Below are 14,010 nucleotides of genomic sequence, written 5' to 3' on the forward strand. Positions count from 1 at the left end.
CGTACACAGCCAGGATGGGGCAGAGGTTTGCTCAGGGCCCACATGCCCAGGTTCTGACCCTCTGGTTGGGCAGGTCACCCTATGTGTGTGCGTATGAGTGATGGATTCAGCATCCCCTTGGGCGTCCATGTCTGTGTGTATCTGGGGGGGTCTGGCCATCTTTGAGGGTGTACATGGGCATGGCCATGTTATGTATTGATGTGTTACCACAAGTATACACTACTCGTGTATGCTACACAAGTATTGGCATGTCACCCACAGCTCCACAACTCTGTGTGTGTGTGTGTTGCACAGATGCACACATCTGTGTCTCTGTTGTACACATGTGAGACAAGGCTCTATGCTCATGTGTGTCTGTGGGCAGCTGCCCTGTCTGGCTGGCCCTGATGCTTACATATCTGTGCTTCCATGGGACTGCCTGTGTGTCTGCACTGTGTATGCATACAAGTGTGCCTGTGTGTGTTTGTGTTTGTGTGTCTGCTCTGTTTGGTTGGGTTGTGTTTGCTTGCATGTCTCTTGTATCTCTGGGCATCTCAGGCATGTCCATGCCTCTGTGTATGTTACTGTATGTAGTTGTGTGTTGTGTCCACTGAGTGTACATATGTGTGCATGTATGTGGGAGTGTTGGGATCCAGGCTCAGAGTTTGGGTCATTCAGTCAGTACCAGCTTCTCAATTCCCTGGTTCCTGCAAGTCCCTACGTAGGGTCTAACAGCCCCATGAGCACCCAAGTCCCAGCCACAGGGTGAGAAGGTCAAGGGCAGGCCAGCTGCAGAGTCCAGGCTCGGAGCTTCAGGAGTCCACTCCTTTGTGTACACACGATGCAGCCACCAGCCTGGCTCAGCATGGCTCCTGGGGGCCCCTTGACTTTGCCCTTCAGAGAGTATTTTACCTAAGACACATCCCCCACAGCTTCATCACCCCCAAAAGTACTACCTGAAGGTAATTTGTTTACAGGTGAGCAGGGTCGTGGGCTGGGGGAGGGGTGGGAGATTGAGGTGATGGGTGAATGGGAGCAGCTGGACTGAGTAACAGGTGCAGGAATCCTCAGAGCCCCAGAGTTTTACAGATGAGGACACTGAGCCCAGAGAGGGCAAGATCCTGACCTGAGGACACACAGCAAGTCCCCAGCAGAACTAGCATTCCCTTCATAGAGCCCGGTATCCCAGGGTTCACAGCCCATAGGAGTGATTCATTCATTCAACACACATGTATTGATGGAGACTTTCCTGATGGCCCAGTGGCTAAGACACTGTGCTCCCAATGCAGGGGGCCCATGTTCAATTCCTGGTCAGGGGACTAGATCTCACTTGCTACAACTAAGAGTTCACTAAGACCCAGCACAGCCAAATAAATATAAATATATTAAAAACAAAATAAAAAAAAAAAATAAAAAAAATAAAAAAAAAAAAAATATTAAAAACAAGTATTGAGCACCTACTGAAGCCAGGCTCAGTTCTGAGCCCTGCGGATACAGGCACGGACAAGACAGACACAACCCTTACCCTCATGGAGCCTACCCTCCGGTCAGAGACACAGACAAGAAACACAGAAATAAGACCATGTCGACTCATGCCAAGCGCACCCATGTGACACCAGGCAGCTCCACCCAGGGTACCCACCGGCCACAGCTCCCCGCAGTAAAATGAAAGGTGCCTTGGCTGCAGCAGCCGCTGCTTAGCTGAGCCTTAGCCACGTGTGGCTGGTGGACGCCAAGCTGGGCGGCACAGAGAGAGAGGGCTTTTCCATCATCACAGAAGTTCCTGCTGGACGGCACAGTCTGGACAGTGAGTAGAGGGGCCGCAATGTTGGTGGCCCGGGACTGGGGACACCTGAGCTGCACCTAAGAGAAGGAGCCGCCACATGTCATGTGCCAGCAAGGCACAGCAGGGACAAAGCCCGTGAGGGTGGAAGGAGTGGGGTGGGGACAGAGGGAACACCCAGATGGGGCTGGGGAGGTCGCTGGGGGCCACTGGCCTTGGCCAGGAGTTTCTGCTTTATTGTAAGGGCATCAGGAAGGCACAGGCCGTGAGTTAAAGCAGGGGAGGGGTATGGTTTTTAAAATGCATGGAGAATGGATACATGGTAGGGGATGAGGGGAGAGTGGAAGGAGGGAGACTATTAAGAACACCATTGTGTCTCAGGGAGGAAGGTAACTATGCTTTGGGGGACAATGGGGGAGGGGAGTCACTAGTCGCACCCTGAACCTCAGGGTCCTGCAGCAAACCGTACCTGAAGCTAAGCTTCACTTGATACTCAGGCTCCCTTCTCTCCTCTTGGCTACTGGGCACTGACTTGAACAGCCTCACTAGTACTGTCCACCTGGCTCCCCCTCCCCCACAGGCTGCCTGAAAGTCCTCCCCCAGTCCCTACTATATGGAGTGCTCAGACCAGTTCCCCAGCCTCCCTCAGTGCCCGGGGTCCGGCTGCTCTTCCAGGGTCTGGCTCCTCTCCCTGCATCCCCGGGCTGATAAAACAGGCCCATCTGGTTGCCCTGGGTGCACAGGAAGATGCTCTAGGTCACCTGGCATTTCATTAACTTCCCCACCACGATGGGAATCTTGGAGCTGGTGCAGAGGCGGCCAGAGGAGCCAGCTTGCTTTGGGGCCAGGAGGCCTAGAGAAGAATCTGGGGCTTCATGTTGAGAGAAGGGGCTTTTGGTGCCACTGTAGAAAGAACGTCCTCTTTAAACACAGCAATGGCATAGCCACGCTTCACTAACAGAGGAGCGAGCCCCCAAGGCCCTAAGAATGGGATGGGAAACCGCATGCTGAGCAGTGGGCAGAGCTGGGATTGTGCTCCCTGTGGCCACCCTCACTCTGAAACCCCATGTCCCCTGCACTGGCCGGCCAGTGCCGAGAACAGAGCTGTGTGTCCTGTTTCCTTCTGCACAAATCCCGCCCCCACCGAGTTTCCTTCTGAAACTGCCTGGCCGTGGGAGGCTTCCGAGGCTCCTGGAATGAATAGACAGCTCAGGAGAGCAGCGCCCACCACCGCCGGCCGTCCCACTGTGGTCCTGGATCCAATAGAGGAGTGGAGTGTTCAGTCTGGCCCGAACTGGAGAGGCCTGGTGGGTCACAGGCCAGAGGCTGGTGCGGCTGTGGGCACACTTCCCAGGTGACAGCTCGGCCTCAGGCATCTACTCTTGCCCTGCCCAACGATGGGTCAGACTCAGGTGTGACCTCTCCAGGCCGCTGGCCTGTGGTTCAGCGTGGGAACTCTGCAGCTCATAAAGGAGGTGCAACTGGAAGTCCTGCCTGTGGTGGCTGTCACTGGGCTGCCTGGCAGCCTGAGGCCTGGGTGAGTGTGCGGATCCCCGGGTCACGGTCAGGGCACCAGGCTGCAGACTTGCCCCTGGGTGCGCTTGGCCACGCCCTGGGCTTACGTCAGTCATTGGGGTGGACCATGAACTGGGCAGCCTCTCGGAAGAATGCAGCTCATTGTCAGCGATCAGCCAGGATTCCTTCCCGGCCCCACCCGGAGGCGGAGGCTGTCCATCTGTCCAGGGGCCGGGGAGGCACTGGCGGAGGGCTTCCCCACCCCCACCCACGATAGCCCGAGCAGCTCCAGGAATGAGGACCGGCACTATCTGACCTTTCGACCACACGCCGAGACTTTATAAAGGAGTAAAACACAGTATGTGTTCTATCCTGGTGCAGGCCTGTGTTACATCTGCCCTGACTTGTCTAACCCTCCTGACCCCATCACGCCCATTCTGCAGACGGTGAAGCAGAGGCTGGGAGCACTCACCCCATTTGCAGAGCTAGTGGGCAGGGAGTCAGGACTCAGCCTACACAGCCCCCACCAGATATCTCTCAGCACTACCAGGGTCCCTAGATCCTGCCTGGAACACACGGGTGTTGGGGCAGGGGTGGTGTGTGGTTCTAGGTCTCTCCGACTCTGGGTGTGACCTCCCCCTCCCTCCCGGAGAGGTCTCTTCTCCTCCCCTGCAAAGAGAGGGATCATGACAAAACCTGAGGAATGAACAGCAAGGAAGGACCACAGAGACGAAGCCAGGTCCCTATCTGGAGCCACACGGGTGTGCCCACATGCTCACTGAACTACATGCCAGATCTACACAATTTTTTAAAATGGGTAACCCTGAAAAAAGAAACACAAGCTCTGCAGTCTGGTGTAAATCCTGCTGCTCCTTCGAGTGGGTGGCCTGGGGGACACACTGCCCCTGCCCGGCTGAGCCACCACCTCTGAGGGGTGGGGTCTCACAGGGCGGCTGCTGCTGTCTGCTGTTTTAGCATTCAGTCGCGTCCGGCTCTTTGCGACCCCATGGTCTGTAGCCCACCAGGCTCCTCTGTCCATGGAATTTCCCAGGCAAGAATACTGGAGTGGGTTGCCATGCCCTCCTCCAGGGGATCTTCCCCATCCTCGGCAGGCATTCTTTTACCACCTGGGAAGCCCTCTGTAGGGTGGGCCAGGCATAAAGCTTGAACAGGGAGGCCTGGTCTGGAGGAAGGTCCAGTGGCTGGTTGTCATCATCAAGGGAAGACTGACACCAGGGACTGTGAGACATTTATTTCACACGCGCTCCCTCAGCGCTCTGTGTGTGGACGTGGGGCTGGGCTGGGCTGGGCCAAGCAGGCGGAGCGGACGTGCTGGGGCCGACTCAGCCTCTCCCTGGGGGCTGACAGGCTGGCTCCTTCCTCCACCAGGACGTGACTTCCCGAAGTTGCATAGCTCGTGACGGCCTCGGCCGGGACCCTGGGCCGGCTCCTCCAGCTGTGCCAGCTGATGTCCCTCTGTGCCTGTCACCACTAGAGGAGCAGACAGAAGGGCTGGCAGTTGGTGCCACTGAGGGTGTGAGTCCGTGGACGGATCTCCAGCGACCCCGTTCCAATCTTGCCCCCAGATGCTCTTCTCAGAGTCTGCTTTTAACCCACTGAAAAGAGCCACCACTGGCCGGGGGGGCGGGCACCAGAGGGGCGAGGATGGCACTGGCCTCCAGGACAGCCGGACACGCACGCAGACTTTCAGGAAGGTCCTGCAGGGCATAGGGAGCCTTGCTGTGGCCTCAGCCAGGACCCGGCTGCCCTCCTGGCCCCAGGTTCGCTGGTGGCCACGGTGACTAGCTCTCAGCAGGATGAGTGGTTGGTCCTGCCCTCGGGGAGATGGAATGCACCCACCCAGGGGATGGAGTTGGGTATCTCCCAGGGTTTCCCAGGTGGTTCAGTGATAAAGAATCCACCTGCCCATGCAAGAGACGCAAAAGAGGGGGAGTTGATCCCTGGGTTGGGAAGATCTCCTGGAAAAGAGAATGGAAACCCGCTCTAGTATCTTGCCTGGAAAATTTCATGGATAGAGGAACCTGGCAGGCTACAATCCATGGGGTCACAAAGAGTCAGATACAACTGAGCACCGCCACCAGGGCAGGGCACTTCTAGAACACCCTTGGAGAAGAGGAGCCCCAGGCACTGCTGCTGACCCCGCCCGCCCTGGGCACCCCCAACACCCAGCTCTGGTCCCACAGGGCTCGGGACCTTGCTCCCCACCAGCAAATGAGGCTGAGGCCGAGCGGCCTTCCCTGATGGTCTCTGAGGCTGGGTTTTGGTCTTCCTTCTCTGTCCTCAGACTTCTGACCTGTGCTCTGCTCCTGTGTCTGAGGCTTTGTGGCCGTCGAGGGTCCTCGGGCTCTTCTCGAGCTTAGTGCTGGGAACTCAGGGCATGAGGCAGAGCCCCTGGGGGTGAGCGCAGGGGGTAGGGAGACGCTGCAGCTCTGGACTCCAGTGACCCTGGGTGTGTGGAGTGCGTTTTTCTGGCTAGAGCCCTCAGGGTCTCTGCATCAGTGACCACATGCCTGAAAGAATGATACTGTCTCCTTCCCTGGAGATGGGGTCTTCACAGGGGCTCGGGGTTACAATGAGGTCATGAGGGCAGGGCCATGACCCAGTATTACAGGTCTCCTTAAAAGGATGATATTTGGACACAGAGGCAGGCATCGAGGGATGAAGACGATCGTCTGCAGCACAGGGCGGCTCCTCCCATTGCAGCTGCAGCAGGACCAGCCCTGTGTGGGCTCTGGGAGGCAGGAGGTCCCAGTATTGAAGCTGCCCAGCCTGTGGGGCTTTGTCCAGAGCCCTGGCAAACTAATGCATGTCTTTACAGAGGTGTAACTCACACATCACAGAATTCACTCATTTAAAACATACTTTAGGGACTTCCCTGGTGGTCCAGTGGCTAAGACTGCACTCCCAGTGCAGGGGGCCTGGGTTCCATCCTTGATCAGAAAACTAGATAATGTGCTCCAACTAAGACCCAGTTAAATAAATAAATGAAGAATTTTTTTTAACGTACAATCCAGGCTTCCCTCATGGCTCAGTGGTAAAGAAATCGCCTGCCAATGCAGGAGACACAGGTTCAATCCTTGATCCAGGAAGATTCCACTTGCCTCGGGGCAACTAAGCCTGTGTGTCACAACTACTGAGAATCTGGGAGCCGTAACTACTGAAGCTGTGCACCCACGCTCCACAACAAGAGAAGCCACCCCAACCGTAAGCCTGAGCACCGCAGTGAAGAGTAGCCCTAGCTCGCCACAACTATAGACAGCCTGAGCAGCAACAAAAACCCAGTGCAGCCAAAACTAAATAAATAAATAGAGTTATTTTTTTTAATGTGCAGTTTGGGGCTCTTCATTCTATTCATGGGGCTCTTCATTCTATTCTATTCACTCTGATAGAAATTTACAGCATTTTTCTTCACCCCAAACAGAAACCCTGGACCCTCATTCTCTCTACTTCTCATCCCTGGAAACTACTGCTCTCCTTTCTGTCTCTACGGATTTGCCAGCTTCTCTAAGTTAGTGTGAGAGTTAAATCAGGATTCATCCACATTGCAGTGTGCGTCAGTGCTTCTTTTCAAGGCTGAACAATTTTCCCTTCTATGGATGGACCACGTTTTACTTACCTACACATCTCTGATGCATAGTCCAATTTTGTTTTGAAAGAAGACCTGAAACATGGGAAAATGCTCGCATTTGTTAAGTTCAAGAGGTGAAAATGCGGATATTTGTTATGTTCTTTACATTTTTCTGGATGTCTGAAAGATATCATAATTTTTAGTGTTAACCAATATACAGATACAAAGAGTCGACTCATTGGAAAAGACCCTGATTCTGAGAAAGGACAGGAGGAGAAGGGGGCAACAGAAGATGAGATGGTCGGATGGCATCACTGACTCAATGGACATGAGTTTGAGCAAGCTCCAGGAAATGGTGGTGGACAGGGAAGCCTGGTGTGCTATAGTCCACGGGGTCACAGAGAGACATAACAACTAAACAACAACCGATATGCTTAAATATATATATATTATATAAATATATATATTATATATATATATATATCAGAAGAGGCAGAGAATGAGTCGCTGAGCATTGATGAGAGATGATGGTTGCTAATGTACTAAAGAAAGGATGGTCTAACATTAAAGGAAAAGAAAAAGGATTCCTGAACCTCGGCTTCCTGCTTCCCTCCAGACCGGAAGTCAGCCTCAGGGATGCTACTTAACAGCCCCGCCAGGAGCCCTGTCCGCCAAGTCCTCAGCAGCCTTCCCAGCAGGCCAGCCTGGGGCCATGCTCACAGAAAATATGGATGTTTCCTGAGCCTGGTCCTGTGGGAAGGGGCCCGCCAGGCTCCCAGGGCCTCCCGCCTGGGTCCCCAGCCATTGCGGCTTCCTCCTCCTCTTCCTCCTCCACTGGAGGCCCATTCCCGCCAGACTCTGGTGACCTGCCTCACGCACCAACAGGGAGCTCACCTCTCACAAGGGGGGTCTTCCCACTGCCAGGCACCACTGGGCATGCCCCGCGGAAAAAGGCTGGGAGGTCAAACGCGTTTGGGGACCATGTGCAATCTGTTGGGTCACCAGTGTTTACTGAGCACCCAGGGAATGCCCGGCCCTGGCTCCGCCTGCACACCTCTCCTCTCAGCAGCTCTAAGAGGGGGACCACATGACCCCACCCCTTTGAAAGATGGTGCTCGGTGGGGTAAAGACAGCACAGGTCCCATGGCAAGCAGGGGCACTCAGGGCTCCCGTTTCCCCCACACCCACATCTCAAGGTACCAATGCAGGTGCCTTGGGATCCCTCTTAACTGATCTGGGGTCCCTACTCCCCTAACCTATGGGAAAGGCCTTCAAGATCCCCCTTGGGCAAGGCAGCTTTGGGCCTGGACCAACTCCATCTGTTGGGCCTGATTGTAGCAGCTTTCTCTGGGCATTGGCAGAGTAGCTGGTTTCCTCGAAACCGTTTGGATTCCATCTTGGTGGTGCTAGTGGTAAAGAACCTGCCTGCCTATGCAGAAGTCACGAGAGATGCAGGTTTGATTCCTGGGTCGAGAGGACCCCCTGGAGGAGGAAATGGCAACCCACTCCACTATTCTTGCTGGGGGAATCCCATGGATAGAGGAGCCTAGTGGGCTACAGTCCATCGGGTAGCAAAGAGTCAGACATGACCAAAGTGACTTAGCACGCATGCATGTAGCATGTAGCCAGTTTCCTCGAAACCATTTGGATCCATCCTGCTCACATTTTATGGCCTGGAAATCTACATTTTTCACCCAAGGTGATGCCTCACCTGGGAAGAACTGTACCTTGAGGGTGGAATTTTAGGCATGGGCTGAAATACAGCTGGAGGCCTAGGGGTGAGGCTGGGCTGAAGGTAGTGGGGAGGGGGGCAGTGCTGTGCTGCACCCCACCCCCAGACAGGCTGAGCGGTCTCCCCTCCAGGGAGAAGGTACAGTAGTGCTGCTCCGGAGAGTATGGGGGAGCCTTGCCTCCCTCCCGCATAAGAGCATTCTGCCCTTGAACCCTCAACCTTCCTAAGACTGAGGCCGCCCACTGTGGACCCCGCCTCCACATTGCTGAAATGCCAGGAAGGCGGCGCCCTGGCCAGCAGGGGCCCAGGCTGCTGCCCCCTGGGCCCCTCCCACATCATTGGAGTCCCAAGAATGTTGTCATCTGGCCACCCACAGCCTTATCAGCCTGGCCTTTCTCAGGATCCTGGGACAAAGGGCGTGGGCGGTCCTGGGACTCTGGGAATCTGTTCCCGCCTCTCCAGACCCTTCCCGCCCTTCACTGCAGGGGAAACTGAGGCTGGAGAGGACTGAGAGAGGCCTTGAGCTCACGTGCCAGCCCCAGGAGTCATGACAGAAGCCCCGATGTAGCCCAGTAGCCTGGCAGAGGCCTCAGTGGGAGGTACCCCGTGGAGCTGATGGGTGGGGGGCCAGCAGCCACTGGCCCGCGTTCAGGCCCTGCTTGCCCAGACCTGCTGGAAGGATCTCTAAGTATCCTCTGGTTCCAGCTGGGAGCCTGGAGGCTGGAGGGGTCAGGCAGCTCCAAAGGAGACAGCAGCAGGAGGCGAGTTCAGACCCAAGGTCATGTGGGCTGGCCTCCGTGGGTAGGGTCAGGCCTTGATGAGCAGAGAAGGGTGCCTGAGTGCACTCCTTCACATCTACCCATTAGCCCCATGACCCGCTCAGTCCCCTGTGCTTGCGTGTGATTGCCTCCTGGGCAGTGAGAGCAGACCGAGTTGTGAGAACACGGAAGAGGTGGGGCGGGGCCACGGGCCAGAGCTCGTGCAGGAAACCCCTCCCTCTTTGGTCTCCTCCCTCTTAGGGGACAGATGCACCTGCCACAGGAGGACATCAGGGCATGGGGGGAGAACAGCCTGGCATCAGGGGCTCCACAGGGTGCCGCTGAGGAGCCTGGGAAATTCCCTCCCATCTCTGAGCCTCAGTTACCTGGAGTGTAAAGTGGACAGAGGTCCCACACTCATCCCAGGGCCTGCGTCTTGAGGTCGGTCATGGCCCGACTCCCCGTGCACCTTCCGGTGGAGTCCTAACTGAACAGGAGTTGATTAGAAACACAGATTCAGTTCTGGCTGTCTTCTTGTCACCCCCCCAAGGGTGCCTCTCAGCCTACCCAGAATCTCTGTTGATCAGCAACCATGATCCTAGCCTCGCCCAACCTGCTGCCCCTCTGGCTTCCCTCTGGGGTCTCTGGCCTCAGGGCCTTTGCACTTGCGCTTGCTCTGCTTGAACTCATCTTTGCAAGCCAAGCCACCCTCCATCTGCCCCCACATCTGCTCCGCTGTCCTCAGCCCTCAGAGCCGCCCACTCATTCCCTGCCCAGCACTGGAATTTTGAGAGCAGAACACTCGCTCAGGCCCAGTTCCCCAAGGAGGCTGAAGTCCCATGAGATCCCACTGCCCAGCCTGGTGTCCAGCACACTGGATGTATTCAGTGATGACCAGAGTTATGCAGTCCGTCTGGGTTTATATATAAAAGAGCCGGACCTTCGCAGGGTGTGGCCCCAGGCAGCTCTGGAGTGGGCTCTGTCCAGGGAGGGGCCCCGCACTGGGAATGCCTCTGGGGGCCTATCTGACGCCACCTGCCCCCGAGTGGGGAGACTCAAGTCTCAGGGGCCCTGCATGCAGCCAGGCAGGTTCCAGCCGGTTTGGCAGGATTGCTGTGGATGGCACTCAGCCCTTCCAAACTGTGGCCAGGTCACTTGGGGAAAGGCGCTGTGTCACTCAGGTCCCCCTCTCCTGCCTTCTGTTCGGGAACCACACCCCAACAGTACCCGCCAGGTGCCTCCCACAGGCCAGCCCCCCAGGGCAGGGGACCAGAAATGAGCACGAGGGCAGGTCGGGACTGTGTGGAATTTACAGGATGAGAATGTCCAGTCACACCTCATGGCTGGCGACGGCAGGTGGGAGAGCGTCAGGGCTCTTGCACGAGCTCCATTGGCTGGGGGTACCCTAGCCTGAGATGGGTTTTGAGGGCAGGCGGCTTGGGTGGAGGGGATCAGGATAGATGAGTGGGGAAACGAGGCAGGGAAGGGGAGGGAAGGAGCCCAGGTGGGCTCTACTGGTGGGCAGGCCCCCGCTGAGGGCACCTGGGCTCCCCGATCTGCCAGGCCCCCAGACACTTGTGCAAGGGTTTTTCCTGCAAGCAAGGACACCCAGCCTCTAGCTCAGGCTCGGTCCCCTGAGGGGTCTCTGCCACCACGTTCCCAAAGTGCACGAATGAATCTAATCACCAGAAAAGTCCTCACAGACCCGAAGTGACAGATGTTGTAGAAAGTAACTCTGTACAGTCGTGGAAAACGAAGGAAGGCAGAGAGCTGTTTTCAGCATTAGAGGAAGTGAAATAGACGTGGCCTTGGTTTGTGGGGGTAGGGTGGGGGAAAGGGTTATAAAGACTGTTACTGGGCTGGCGACAAAGTTTGAAGTGGACCGTGTACCAGGTCTATTTGCATTAACTTTGTGAATTCTGTCACTGCCCTTGAGAAGAGAATGCCCTTGATCTCAGGACCCCAAGGGATCACCTGGAAGTCTTCCCAGTGAAGGGCCTGAGGTGTGCAGTTGACCGCTGAGTGGCTCAAAGAACACCTCAGTAAACATGTGTACATGATACGCCACCCTGCGTAACTCTCACGTATGACACAGCGTAGCATCATGTTACTCCCCATGTCATCACAAAGCATGATGAGAGAACAAATGTGATGAGACGCTGACCCTAGAGATGCGAGGCGAAGGGTATCCTGGAAGTTCTTTCTTTACTCTCAGAGATTTTCTGTAGGTTTAGAATTATTCCAGAACAGAAATTTTAAAGGCCCTGGACCGGGTCCCTCAGTCCTTGGGGAGGTACCCCCTTTACCGCTCACAGCCTGGCTGGCAAGCCATCACCTGGCCTCCTTCCCTGAAGATGCACAACTGGGTACCCTGGCCTCTTTGTGTAACATTATATCATGAGCATTTTCCTGCGTAACAAAAACTCCTTCCAAAATACCACTCTCAGTAGCTCCCAGTAGCGGCCTCAGCTCTTTCCTTTGGTCACCTTTCTAAACAACACTATGTCTGTTCACCTCTGCCGCGCCTCTGCTCAGCCTCTTTGGGGGGATTCTAGGGTGGGAGGCCTGGGTGAGGCGGGGGACACTGCTGGCTTTTAAAGGCACTTGGCAGGTCCCACCTGGTGGCGTCCCAGCATTCCAGAAAGGGTGAACCACCACCACACCGGCCGCTCGGGGCACCTGTCCTCCCCACTTCCTGACTGCGGGTTCGTGGTAAACTATTAAGCCCCGAGCCAGTCCGGCACGCCCCAGGCGGGCCTCGCTGTTTCCCTCAAGCGGAGTGCACCCACTTTCGGTCTTTCCCTTCTCTACGCTGTCTGTATCCTTGGCCTGCTTTCCTCCGTCTGTCACAGCGTCTTATCACCATGTGTTGGTCATGTGGATGCAGGTGAGGGCAGGTCTGGGAAAAGCAGGAACAACACAGGGAGCCCAGGGTGCCGTGCCCCGGGGTCCAGCCTGGCTCTGCCAGCCTGAGGCCTCTCCTCCGCCAGCACTTCCCACCAAGAAGACGGCTTGGGACCAGACCCCCTGCCAAGAGCCCTGCGATGTGACATCACCCGTACCGGAGGGGCTGATCCTTTTGCTGGTGGTTCCTCCCCTTTTCGGGGAAGCAGAGCAGGCAGTCCCCCGGGAAGGGCAGGAGGCCAGGAGTCTAGTGTTCATGAAGCCACGTCACGGGAGGAATGTCTACCGCCAGGAACATTCCCAGAGTCATAAAGAGAGGCCTGCTTGGCCCCGAACCAAAGCCCAAATTAGTCCCGAGGGAGATTTCGCAACTTCCTCTGGGAGCAGCCTCCCAGTCGGGGGTTCTGCCTGAGGACGACCCCAGCCCCTTTCTGCCTGCCTGTGTCTCTCCCCATCCTGGGCGGGGAGACAGCAGGGGCTTCACCCTCAGAGAGAGCCCCCGACAGGATCTGGTGGGCAGGGTGCACTGGGAGCCAGGCGAGGCCCTGGAAGGGAGACAGGCCCTCTGGGCTCAGCCTGCGCCCTCCCTGTGACTTGGGAGGAGAGGCCTGGTACCTGGCACCCCATCTTCCCAGCCTGCCCCTCATTCCTGAGGAGCCCCCCTCCACCTGGAGGAGTCCAGGGTGGGGTGGTTGGTGGTGGCCTCTGGAGAGCTGTAACTGGACTTCCTGGGAGACATACCTGTTGGCACCTGCAGCATCACAGGAGAAGTGTTTGTAAGGGGGGCCACACCAAGACTCCCAGCCCTGAAGACAGGGCCAAGGAATGCCATCAGCCTTGGTCCCAAGCCACACACCTCAGGCCTCCCGGGCCATGGAGCCCAGAGCTCCGGGCAACCGGACTGACCACCTCCCAGCTGGATTGGGAGGGACTAGCCCTGTTAGGACTGAGGCTCCAAGTAAGTTGAAAACAATTTATAATGTCATATGCAGAATTATCCTGTTAGATAGTAATTCCACTTACAGGTATGCTGCTGCTGTTGCTGCTAAGTCACTTCAGTCGTGTCCAATTCTGTGTGACCCCATAGACGGCAGCCCACCAGGCTTCCCGTCCCTGGGATTCTCCAGGCAAGAACTCCGGAGTGGGTTGCCATTTCCTTCTCCAATGCATGAAAGTGAAAAGTGAAAGTGAAGTCGCTCAGTGGTGTCCGACTCTTCGCGACCCCATGGACTGCAGCCTACCAGGCTCCTCCATCCATGGGATTTTCCAGGCAAGAGTACTGGAGTGGGTTGCCATTGCCTTCTTCAACTTACAGGTATAAATATACCCAAATGAACTGAACACAGGGACTCAAAGAGATACTTGGACACCATGTTCACAGCAGCATCATTCAGCCGAAGACAAACTTGGGACTTGCCTGTGGTCCAGTGGTTAAGGCTCCAGCTTCCACTCCAGAGGGCGTGGGTTCAATCCCTGGTAGGGGAACCAAGATCCCACATGCTATGTGCAGCAGCCAAAAAATTACATAAGTGAAGTAAGAAACTACCCAAGTGCATCAACATATGAATAGACGACATAATATGGTCCGTCCACACAACGGAATATTATTCAGCCTTAAAAAGGAAAGAAACTCTGACATCTGCGAGGACATGCATGAACTTTGAGGACATTAGTGGAATAAGCCAGACACAGAAGGACAAACACAGCATGATTTCATTCATAGGTGGTCCCTACAGTTTCCAGTCCATGG

General features: G+C 55.9%; 1 long non-coding RNA gene across 1 annotated transcript; it reads right to left on the reverse strand.

Annotated features, from left to right (window-relative positions):
• Window positions 1-5,663: 5,663 nt before the first annotated feature.
• LOC138414801 (uncharacterized) lies at window positions 5,664-9,813 on the reverse strand. The gene is made up of 3 exons (XR_011246966.1): window positions 9,743-9,813; window positions 6,915-6,959; window positions 5,664-5,689 (listed from the first exon to the last, which is right to left on the reverse strand). It is a non-coding gene; the product is annotated as an uncharacterized lncRNA (long non-coding RNA).
• Between the last annotated feature and the right edge of the window lie 4,197 nt (window positions 9,814-14,010).

The sequence above is a fragment of the Ovis canadensis genome, chromosome 11, assembly GCF_042477335.2.
Source record: "Ovis canadensis isolate MfBH-ARS-UI-01 breed Bighorn chromosome 11, ARS-UI_OviCan_v2, whole genome shotgun sequence".
NCBI lineage: Eukaryota > Metazoa > Chordata > Mammalia > Artiodactyla > Bovidae > Ovis > Ovis canadensis.